At 46.0% G+C, this 12,208-nt stretch overlaps 1 pseudogene; it reads left to right on the forward strand.

Annotated features, from left to right (window-relative positions):
- Positions 1–8,215: 8,215 nt before the first annotated feature.
- LOC147118434 (uncharacterized) overlaps positions 8,216–12,208 on the forward strand; it is a 292,846-nt pseudogene continuing 288,853 nt past the window's right edge.

A 12,208-nucleotide genomic window follows, 5' to 3' on the forward strand; every position in this document is an offset into this window, starting at 1 on the left:
TTTAAACAGTAAATAGTACACAGTAAATGTGAAACAAACAAAAGTTTGAATTCTGCAACCAGTTAAGACTCCCTGACTCACCCAACACTCAGCACTCTGCTGAAACTGCACTCCGTGGAAAATCGAACTTCAAAGCCTGTTTTTATAGGCCCTGAAACAAAGACTTGCTGAGCCCAGCTACAGGAGAACCAGGTTAACCAGTTTCCTCCAGTTTCCCTTGTTAACTGCCTTCAGCTGCTCTGAGTTGTAGGACTTGTTTATCCCTTTTTAACCCTGCTTAAAGCTGGGAAACTTAGGTTTTAAAAAGTTAACACTACACAGTCAATGCGAAACAAACAAAAGTTTGATTTCAGCAACCAGTTGAGACTCCCTGACTCACCCAACACTCAGCACTCTGTTGAAACTGCACTCCGTGCAAAATCGCACTTCAAAGCCTGTTTTTATAGGCCCTGAAACAAGACTTGCTGAGCCCAGCTACAGGAGAACCAGATTACTCCAGTATCCCTTGTTAACTGCCTTCAGCTGCTCTGAGTTGCAGGACTTGTTTATCCCTTTTTAACCCTGCTTAAAGCTGTGAAATTTAGATTTTAAACAGTAAACAGTACACAGTAAATGCGAAACAAACAAAAGTTTGATTTCAGCAACCAGTTAAGACTCCCTGACTCACCCAACTCTCAGCACTCTGTTGAAACTGCTCTCCGTGCAAAATCACCCTTCAAAGCCTGTTTTTATAGGCCCTGAAACAAAGACTTGCTGAGCCCAGCTACAGGAGAACCAGGTTAACCTGATTACTCCAGTTTCCCTTGTTAACTGCCTTCAGCTGCTCTGAGTTGTAGGACTTTTTTATCCATTTTTAACCCTGCTTAACGCTGGGAAATTTAGATTTTAAACAGTAAAGAGTACACAGTAAATGCGAAACAAACAAAAGATTGATTTCAGCAACCAGTTAAGACTCCCTGACTCACCCCACTCTCAGCACTCTGTTGAAGCTGCACTCTGTGCAAAATCGCTCTTCAAAGCCTGTTTTTATAGGCCCTGAAACAAAGACTTGCTGAGCCCAGCTACAGGAGAACCAGGTTAACCAGTTTCCTCCAGTTTCCCTTGTTAACTGCCTTCAGCTGCTCTGAGTTGTAGGACTTGTTTATCGCTTTTTAACCCTGCTTAAAGCTGGGAAACTTAGATTTTAAAAAGTTAACACTACACAGTAAATGCGAAACAAACAAACGTTTGATTTCAGCAACCAGTTAAGACTCCCTGACTTACCCGACTCTCAGAACTCTGTTGAAACTGCACTCTGTGCAAAATCGCACTTCAAAGCCTGTTTTTATAGGCCCTGAAACAAAGACATGCTGAGCCCAGCTACAGGAGCACCAGGTTAACCAGATTACTCCACTTTCCCTTGTTAACTGCCTTCAGCTGCTCTGAGTTTTGGACCTGTTTATGACTTTTTAACCCTGATTAAAGCTGGGAAATTTAGGTTTTAAACAGTAAACAGTACACAGTAAATGCGAAACAAACAAAAGTTTGATTTCAGCAACCAGTTAACACTCCCTGACTCACCCAACTCTCAGAACTCTGTTGAAACTGCACTCCGTGAATAATCGCACTTCAAAGCCTGTTTTTATAGGCCCTGAAACAAAGACTTGCTGAGCCCAGCTACAGGAGAACCAGGTTAACCAGATTACTCCAGTTTCCCTTGTTAACTGCCTTCAGCTGCTCTGAGTTTTAGGACTTGTTTATCCCTTTTTAACCCTGCTTAATGCTGGGAAATTTTTATTTTAAACAGTAAACAGTACACAGTAAATGCGAAACAATCAAATGTTTGATTTCAGCAACCAGTTAAGACTCCCTGACTCACCCAACACTCAGCACTCTGTTGAAACTGCACTCCATGCGTAATCGCACTTCAAAGCCTGTTTTTATAGGCCCTGAAACAAAGACTAGCTGAGCCCAGCTACAGGAGAACCAAGTTAACCAGATTACTCCAGTTTCCCTTGTTAACTGCCTTCAGCTGCTCTGAGTTGTAGGACTTGTTTAACCCTTTTTAACCCTGCTTAAAGCTGGGAAATTTAGATTTTAAACAGTAAACAGTACACAGTAAATGCGAAACAAAGAAAAGTTTGATTTCAGCAACCAGTTAAGACTCCCTGACTCACCCAACACTCAGCACTCTGTTGAAACTGCACTCTGTGCAAGATCGCACATCAAAGCCTGTTTTTATAGGCCCTGAAACAAAGACTTGCTGTGCTCAGCTACAGGAGAACCAGGTTAACCAGTATACTCCAGTTTCCCTTGTTAACCGCCTTCAGCTGCTCTGAGTTGTAGGACTTGTTTATCCCTTTTTAACCCTGCTTAAGGCTGGGAAATTTAGATTTTAATCAGTAAACAGTACACAGTAAATGCGATACAAACAGAAGTTTTATTTCAGCAACCAGTTAAGACTCCCTGACTCACCCAACTCTCAGCACTCTGTCGAAACTGCACTCCGTGCAAAATCGCACTTCAAAGCCTGTTTTTATAGGCCCTGAACAAAGTCTTGCTGAGCCCAGCTACAGGAGAACCAGGTTAACCAGTTTACTCATTTCCCTTGTTAACTGCCTTCGGCTGCTCTGATTTGTAGGACTTGTTAATCCCTTTTTAATCCAGTTTAAAGCTGGGAAATTTAGATTTTAAACAGTAAACAGTACACAGTAAATGTGAAACAAACAAAAGTTTGATTTCAGCAACGAGTTAAGACTCCCTGACTCACCGAACTCTCAGCACACTGTTGAAACTGCACTCCATGCAAAATCGCACTTCAAAGCCTGTTTTTATAGGCCCTGAAACAAAGACTTGCTGAGCCCAGCTACAGGAGAACCAGGTTAACCAGATTACTCCAGTTTCCGTTGTTAACTGCCTTCAGCTGCTCTGAGTTGTAGTACTTGTTTATCCCTTTTTAACCCTGCTTAAAGCTGGGAAATTTAGATTTTAAACAGTAAACAGTACACAGTAAATGCGAAACAAACAAAAGTTTGATTTCAGCAACCAGTTCAGACTCCCTGACTCACCCAACACTCAGCACTCTGTTGAAACAGCACTCCATGCAATATCGCACTTCAAATCCTGTTTCTATAGGTCCTGAAACAAAGAATTGCTGAGCCCAGCTACAGGAGAAGCAGGTTAACCAGATTACTCCAGTTCCCCTTGTTAACTGCCTTCAGCTGCTCTGAGTTGTCGGACTTGTTAATCCCTTTTTAACCCTGCTTAAAGCTGGGAAATTTAGATTTTAAACAGTAAACAGTACACAGTAAATGCGAAACAAACAAAAGTTTGATTTCAGCAACCAAATAAGACTCCCTGTCTCACCCAACTCTCAGCACTCTGTTGAAACTGCACTCCGTGCAAAATCGCACTTCAAAGCCTCTTTTTATAGGCCCTGAAACAAAGACTTGCTGAGCCCAGCTACAGGAGAACCAGGTTAACCAGATTACTCCAGTTTCCCTTGTTAACTGCCTTCAGCTGCTCTGAGTTGTAGGACTTGTTTATCCCTTTTTAACCCTGCTTAAATCTGGGAAATTTAGATTTTAAACAGTAAACAGCACACAGTAAATGCGAAACTTCCTGAGGTGCTGAGCCCAGTACTAAATACAGTATCTAAATGGGATCTTCCTGAGCTGCGGTGCCCAGCACTAAAAGCAGTCTTCTAAATGGAATCTTCCTGAGGTGCGATGCCCAGTGCTAAAAGCTGTCCTCTAAATGGAATCTTCGTGAGGTGCGTTGACCAGTGCTAAAGTGCACAAGTTCGACCAAGACTTCTTCGCTGCACAGGACCTCCAACCAACGCTATACACTAGATACATCGACGACATTTTCTTCCTATGGACCCACGGCGAAGAATCGCTGAAAAGTCTGCACGATAACATCAACAAATTCCACCCCACCATCAAGCTCACCATGGACTACTCAGAATCGGTTTCATTCTTGGACACACGAATCTCCATCAAAGACGGACATCTCAGCACTTCAATCTACCGCAAGCCCACGGACAACCTCACGATGCTCCACTTCTCCAACTTCCACCCTAACCACGTTAAAGAAGCCATCCCCTGTGGACAAGCCCTGCGAATACACAGGATCTGCTCAGATGAGGAGGAATGCGATGGACACCTACAGACGCTAAAAGACACCCTCGTAAGAATGGGATATGACGCTCGACTCGTCGATCAACAGTTCCGACGGGCCACAGCAAAATATCGCACAGACCTCCTCAGAAGACAAACATGGGACACAACCAACAGAGTACCCTTCGTCGTCCAGTACTTCCCCGGAGCGGAGAAACTACGCCATGTTCTTTGCAGCCTTCAACCTGTCATCGATGACAACGAACACCTCACTAAGGCCATCCCCATGCCTCCACTACTCGCCTTCAAACAGCCGCCTAACCTCAAACAGACCATTGTTCGCAGCAAATTACCCAGCTTCCAGGAGAACAGCGACCACGACACCACACAACCCTGCCACAGCAACCTCTGCAAGACATGCCAGATCATCAACACAGATACCATCATCACACGTGAGGACACCAACCACCAGGTACATGGTACATACTCATGTGACTCTGCCAACGTTGTCTACCTCATACGTTGCAGGAAAGGATGCCCCAGAGCATGGTACATCGGCGAGACCATGCAGACACTGTGACAATGGATGAACGGACACCGCACAACAATCGCCAGGCAGGAGTGTTCCCTCCCAGTCGGGGAACACTTCAGCAGTCAAGGACATTTAGCCTCCGATCTTCGGGTAAGCATTCTGCAAGGCGGCCTTCGAGACACACGACAACGCAAAATCGTCGAGCAGAAGCTGATAGCCAAGTTCCGCACCCATGAGGACGGCCTGAACCGGGATCTTGGGTTCATGTCATGGTACATGTAACTCCACCTGACGTAGGGTCATCCAGACTCGAGTCGTCATTGGCTTGTTCTCTCCACACAGATGCGGTCGGACCTGCTGTGATTTCCAGCAAAAAAAATGTTTTTTGTCTGTTTTTTTGTTTTTCATACAGACCTGCAACATTTGACCCCTTGTGACCCCACCTCATTTCTCTTTGATGTAATGTTTTCCTGACTGAGCTGTTTGGTCACCATTTACACCTTTGATTGCTGTGATTATCTCTCTGCCGAGGTGTGATAAATGGCAGTTAAAAAGATTACCTGTAAACATCTGACATTATTCTCTGACTATATAAGCTGTGTTTGTATGCATCTCTCCACTTCACCTGACGAAGGAGCAGCGCTCTGAAAGCTTGTGATTTCAAATAAAGCTGTTGGACTATAACCTGGTGTTGTGTGATTTCTTACATTTGACCAGTGCTAAAAGAAGTCCTCGAAATGGGATCTTCCTGAGGTGCAGTGCCCAGTACTAAAAGCAGTCCTCTAAATGGGGTCTTCCTGAGGTGTGGTGCCCAGTACTAGAAGCAATCCTTTAGATGGGGTCTTCATGAGGTGTGGTGCCCAGTACTAAATGTAATCCTCTAAATGGGGTCTTCCTGAGGTGCGGTGCCCAGTACTAAAAGCAAGAAACTAAATGGGGTCTTCCTGAGGTGCGGTGCCCAGTACTAAAAGCAAGAAACTAAATGGGGTCTTCATGAGGTGTGGTGCCCAGTACTAAAAGCAATCCCCTAAATGGGATCTACCTAAGGTGCGGTGCCCAGTACTAAAAGCAATTCTCTAAATGGGGTCTTCCTGAGGTGCTGAGCCCAGTACTAAATGTAGTATCTAAATGGGATCTTCCTGAGGTGCGGTGCCCTGTACTAAAAGCAGTGCTCTAAATGGGATCTTCCTGAGGTGCAGTGCCCAGTACAAGAAGCAGTCCATTAAATGGGATCTTCCTGAGGTGTGGTGCCCAGTACTAAATGCAATCCTCTCAATGGGATCTTCCTGAGGTGCAGTGCCCAGTACTAAAAACAGTGCTCTAAATGGGATCTTCCTGAGGTGTGGTGCCCAGTACTAAAAACAGTGCTCTAAATGGGAACTTCCTGAGGTGTGTTGCCCATTACTAAAACCAGTCATCTAAATGGGATCTTCCTGAGGTGCGGTGACCAGTACTAAAAGCAGTCCTCTAAATGGGATCTTCCTGAGGTATGGTGCCCATTACTAAAACCAGTAATCTAAATGGGATCTTCCTGAGGTGCGGTGACCAGTACAAAAAGCAGTGCTCGAAATGGGATCTTCCTGAGGTGTGGTGCCCAGTACAAGAAGCAGTCCTCTAAATGGGATCTTCCTGAGCTGTGTTGCCCAGTACTAAAAGCAGTCCTCTTAATGGGATCTTCCTGAGGTGTGGTGCACAGTACAAGAAGCAGTCCTCTAAATGGGATCTTCCTGAGCTGCAGTGCCCAGTACAAGAAGCAGTCCTCTTAATGGGATCTTCCTGAGGTGTGTTGCCCAGTACAATAAGCAGTCCTCTAAATGCGATCTTCCTGAGGTGTGGTGCCCTGTACTAAAAGCAGTCCTCTAAATGGGATCTTCCTGAGCTGTGTTGCCCAGTACAATAAGCAGTCCTCTAAATGCGATCTTCCTGAGGTGTGGTGCCCAGTACTAAAAGCAGTCCTGTTAATGAGATCTTCCTGAGCTGTGTTGCCCAGTACTAAAAGCAGTCCTCTAAATGGGATCTTCCTGAGGTACAGTAGTGTCTGAACACAGCATTCTATCTTTAGATTCCCCTTCCGTGCCTGCCTGTCCTTTCTCATCCCCTGTCTCCACACTTTACCCATAATCCTATGAACTCTCTTCTTCCAGTCTCTCGTTTAACGATGTTAAACGCTTGCTGCTGCTCGGCATAGTTTTCGGAACTGCTCCAACCCGGCTCCCCATATCCAGGAACTGCATCAGGTCAGTGAATCGACAGAGAATTCCTCACCCCCTGTCCACCGACATCCGAACACATTTCAGAATATCCACCATAGGGCATGAGGTCACAATATTCCTTTGATTGGCCCAGACCCCGGCAGTGAGTTAAATGCTGTTCCTCCAACAGTTGTGTCAATTTTGGAATGAATTGAAGATTAATATTTGAAATCCACAATGGGCTGCGTCGGTACATCTGGCAATAATCTCCACAAAAAGACATTCTTCATATCGAAGTATTGAATTCTGATACTAACCAGTGGGCAGGACAAGAGAGTGGAAGGGTGTGGAAGATGGGGAAAGGAATATTGAAGTGTGAGTGAAAAAGACACCATGAGATCTGATTTCTGAAGACATTAACTGTACCGATGGCGGAGATCGATGTTAAAGATGCGAAAGACAAACCAAAACACCTTGTAAATTGTTTCTTTTTCTGCGCCACATCCTTTTTTAATACCAGTGAAAGTTGTAAGAAGTTTTCACGCCCTGCTGGTTTTGAGCTGATGTTAACGAGGACCCGTCTTTCACCTCACCCTGGGGGCTCTGGACCCGCTCCCGCTGCTCTGCTCTCAGACACTTTAAGCAGGTGAGCGGTAAAATGCTGAAAAGCGCCGCTCCCTCCGTTCTCTTTCATTGCATATCCAAAGTCTGAGAAATATGGATTATTAACTTAATCACTACAGGCACAAAGAAAGTCACAACTCACCGGATAGAATTAAAAACATATTTTAAATGCAAACCACAGAGGGGGACGGTGATGTAAAAGCTATTTAAATTACAGGGAGTGTTTATTCTTTATGTCTGTTCAATTGTTTATTCAGTAACAGCAACATCCGCAACAGCAACATCGTTCTAATATTAAGGATCTATAAATCACTCCGATAAAATAAGGAATCATTGTTAGTTCACTAGATTCAAATCATGTTTGGAAAATTAGAGAATAGATGAAATGTGTAAGGGAAAGTTCACTGGAGGCAAGGTTACCGGTACTGACGGTAAAACTAACGGAATTCTGGAGATAGAATTATCCCCGGAATAAAGCAACCCATTAACAATCATGAGCTTCCCGGTCACAATAAACAGGCCAGGGTTTAATTCCCACCCTGGTCTATAAAACCGGAACCATTCCCCTATAAGGATGTTGTGGCCCAGCTCGGGGTGTTTCCATTCACGGGTAGCCAGCTCATCACCTACCGGTCTCACAGCACCACTGGGGACACCAGGATGTGAGGTGAGAGCATCCTGAGACAGGACAGCAGATTATTGAGGGCGGGGGTTAGAACGAGTGTCTTCAAATATCCAACCCCCCTTTTACAGAGCGGACAGCGACAATGCGGCTATTCAGCATCTGGGCTGTGTGGGGGGCATTTCTGACAGGTAATTGTGGAGCAAAAGCATTTCATCTTATCTGTCATTACCAAACGTGGTTTGAATCTGAATTTTAAACATGGGTCGGTCTGATCTTTTCCTGTTGGAACATGATTTTCAGATCTGAGTCTTAAAGATTCTGTCACTCAGCCGCTGTCCTCAGGAGTAAAGTCAGAGTAGAAGCGGTGACTTTAAGCTGTACCTATGATACTACATGGAGCGGCTATTATTTATACTGGTACCGGCAAAACCCAGACACACAGCCCGAGTTTATACTGTGGAAATACTGGAGCGGTTATGAATATAAAGCAGATTTTGCCAAAACCCGTTTCTCTGCTGAGCTCCAGACCTCGACTAAATTCACCAGTTTAAACATCTCCGGGCTGCAGCTGACTGACGCTGCCGTGTATTACTGCGCCCTGAGACTCACCGTGATGGAAAACAGTCTCACCCCTGTACAAAAACAGCCATTGGACTGTAGGGCGGGGCTCCTGTCTGTTGGGGTTGTGTGGAATCGCGGGCAGGTGCAGCCACAATGAGCAGCGCGCTGTCAGGCGCTCAAACACACACTGAGAGGAAACCAAATTAACCTCGGATCAAACTGTCACCCAACTGTTTCCAGGAGCGGCCGAGAAAACAAACTGCAGAATCCAATCGGCCCGAAAGATCGATCACAGAATCAACCGACCGGTTAAACTGTCCTTTCTGCTTCTGATCAGCTTTTTTCCCTTAAAGTTATGGATCGATGTTCAGATCAGCTCCGAGAAAGACGTTGCTGACAGCGCCAGGAACGTCCTGCTGATCGCTCCGTTAAGAGGACAGGATCTGGTTACCACATTCCGCCTGTGTGTGTTATTTCATCCCGTGTATTCCTTCACAACCGGTTATTTCATGTGTTGAGGTGCTCGGGAGATCCTCCGACCTGTTGCTTTCTCTGAGTTTCACCTAAAGATAGCTGCAACTTTCCAAACGTGAAAACAGAGCAGTTGAAAACACGCAACCGAATGGGAGAGGACATGAAAGAGAAACAATGTTGAATATTTCTGGAGATCTGTGGGGAAATAGAGATTTCTGAACGATTTTTCTATTCTTGCTGTTCCGGTTTTTGGCTGCATCATTTAACTTCTGTGCATTGGTTATCCTGAAAATAATCTGACCCAGTGTTTTTAGCCTGCAAGGACCGCTCTGCCTGTGTGGTAGTTTGCCCGAAGGAGGATGGAATAAATTGCCATTCAGTGGTCCAGTTGGCTCACAGCCTTTCAATGATTGAAGGAGCCATGAAGGACAGAGCTTCCCACAATGCACAGCGGGCCAGAAATGGTCCTATGTTGGCCACGGGCCGCGCTGCACTATGTGAGCACATGCGCAACCCCCTAACTACTTTAATCGTCGCTATCTCTCTTTAAATCTGTCGCATATTTTCTCCTTTTTATTCAGAAAGCGAGACTTTCTTTTGTGGGAATTGAAGTCACACGTCACACCACAATAGGCGACTGTACCACATCGCTCACTGTACATCACACAAATATGGCCGACTGTACACCACAAAACTTTGGCCGACTGTACATCACACAAACATGGCCGACTGCATATCACACAAACATGGCCGACTGCATATCACACAAACATGGCCGCCGCCAGTTTGCCCTGCAGCAGATGACGCCAAAATTCGTTCCAAAAGTCACAGCACCGTGATTGGCTATTTCGCACATTGATTCAGGGTCAGAGGTCACTAGCAGACTCTTTTCTCCGCTCAGCGCTAAAGATTCCCCGTGTGTGCAGCCTCTGGCCCCTGACTCACGACTTTGACCCCTGGGGTCAGCTCGGAAAGTTTTCAATGGGCTCTGCACCACCCAAGATTCCCTGAGCCTGGGGACAAGTCAGAGAGACGGGAGACACAGCGATGGTGGCTAAAGGTATTTCTCACTTAGAGGGGAGGGAGAGAGTTTCGGGCAGAGACATAATTTAAGCAGCAACTCAAACAATTGCCAAACTTCGTCCCAGCCCTTCAGAAGGGCCGCCTAATTCTTCCGTCCCTCAACCCGGTCTGATATTCAACCACAGGAGTCCTCGCACCTGAACTCCAGGATTTCAGAGGGAAAGCAGCGCCGCATCAGAAGGAACATTCCTGTTTCGGTTCGGGCCAGAAACCTCTGGAGAATTTTCCGTGACCGGGAGGCAGAGGAAGAATCCGTAGATCCGGCGAAGGATGGAGCAAAACTGCAGGGACAGAGGGAGCGTAGAAGGTCACTGGCGGGTCCCTGGGGTGATGTTCAGGGAGTTCAGGGTGATGGTAGCAGAGGGAATGGGGGAGAGCAGGGAGAAAGGATCCCTGGAGTGATGATCAGTGAGTTCAGGGAGACGGTATCAGAGGGAATGGCGCAGAGCAGGGATACAGGAGACAGAAGGTCAGGGTAAATGGGTGTGGCTCAGTTTGGAGAAGGGTTGGAAGTGGTTACCCCAGTGCTGGGCCGACTCTTTTATTCGTCTTTGTGAACAATTTGGACTCGGGTCCCCTTTAAAGGAGCCAAACCAAAACAAAAATTACATTCTATAGTGCCCACCCTGGGACAAGAGCTCCACTCACACAATTGGCCTGAGGAAAACTAGAATGATATTCCATCAGAATTTGATTTTGCCCGTCTATCACACAACCTGTATCCAGCGGTGTCCACAGGGCGCAGAAGGTGCCAAATATGCCACGTGATCCCTCATCACCTCTCCCTGAAATACAATCACTCCTTCTTTACTCTCTGTCTTGGGAGTCTGTGCGTACATAACAGAACAGCTGGAGAGAAAGAGAGTGTGTGCAACAGAAAATTTGGAGCGACTGTTTTTACAACGGAAAAGTTGGAGAGAGAATCTGTGTCTCTAACACAACAGCTGGAGAGAGAGTTAATCCGTGTGTATAAAAGAAAAAGTGAAGAGAGTTTATGTGTGTATAGAAGAAAAGTTGGAGAGAGAGCCTATGTATCGGATGGGCCACAGACGCTTAGAATCATTTCCAGGGTTTGTACTCCCCAGTGTGACTGTGTCAGATACCAACAAGTGTGACCTGCCCTGGGAGTGTTTGATAGAAAAGTGTAGAGGGGGCTTTACTCTCATAGAGTCATAGAGTTATACAGCACAGGAAGAGGCCCTTCGGCCCATCGTGTCTGCGCCGTATCTAACAAGTGTGTACCTGCCCTGGGCGTGTTTGATGAGACAGTATAGAGGGAGCTTTATTCTGTACCTAACCCATGCTGTACCGGCCCTGGGAGAGTTTGTTAGGACTGTGTAGAGGAAGCTTTACTCTGTATGTTAACCCTGCTGTACCTGCCCTCGCAATGTTTGATGGGACAGTGTAGAGGGAGCTTTCCATTTTATCTAAACCGTGCTATAGCTGACATGGAGTGCTTGATGGGATAGTGTAGAGGGAGATATACTCTGTTTCTAACCCGTGCTCTACCTGCCCTGAGAGTGTTTGATGGGACAGTGTAGATGGAATTTTACTCTGTATCTAATCCGTGCTGTACCTGCCCTGAGAGTGTTTGATGGGACAGTGTAGATGGAATTTTACTCTGTATCTAATCCGTGCTGTACCTGCCCTGAGAGTGTTTGATGGGACAGTGTAGATGGAATTTTACTCTGTATCTAACCCGTGCTCTACCTGCCCTGAGAGTGTTTGATGGGACAGTGTAGATGGAATTTTACTCTGTATCTAATCCGTGCTGTACCTGCCCTGGGAGTGTTTGATGGGACAGTGTAGAGGGAGATTTACTTTGTATCTAACCCGTGCTGTACCTGCCCTGAGAGTGTTTGATGGGACAGTGTAGATGGAATTTTACTCTGTATCTAACCCGTGCTGTACCTGCACTGAGAGTGTTTGATGGGACAGTGTAGAGGGAGCTTTCCAATGTATCTAAACCGTGCTGTACCTGCCCTGGGAGTGTTTGATGGGACAGTGTAGATGGAAT

This window comes from Somniosus microcephalus, chromosome 4 (assembly GCF_052327205.1).
Source record: "Somniosus microcephalus isolate GS21.2 chromosome 4, FLI_Smic_1.0, whole genome shotgun sequence".
NCBI lineage: Eukaryota > Metazoa > Chordata > Chondrichthyes > Squaliformes > Somniosidae > Somniosus > Somniosus microcephalus.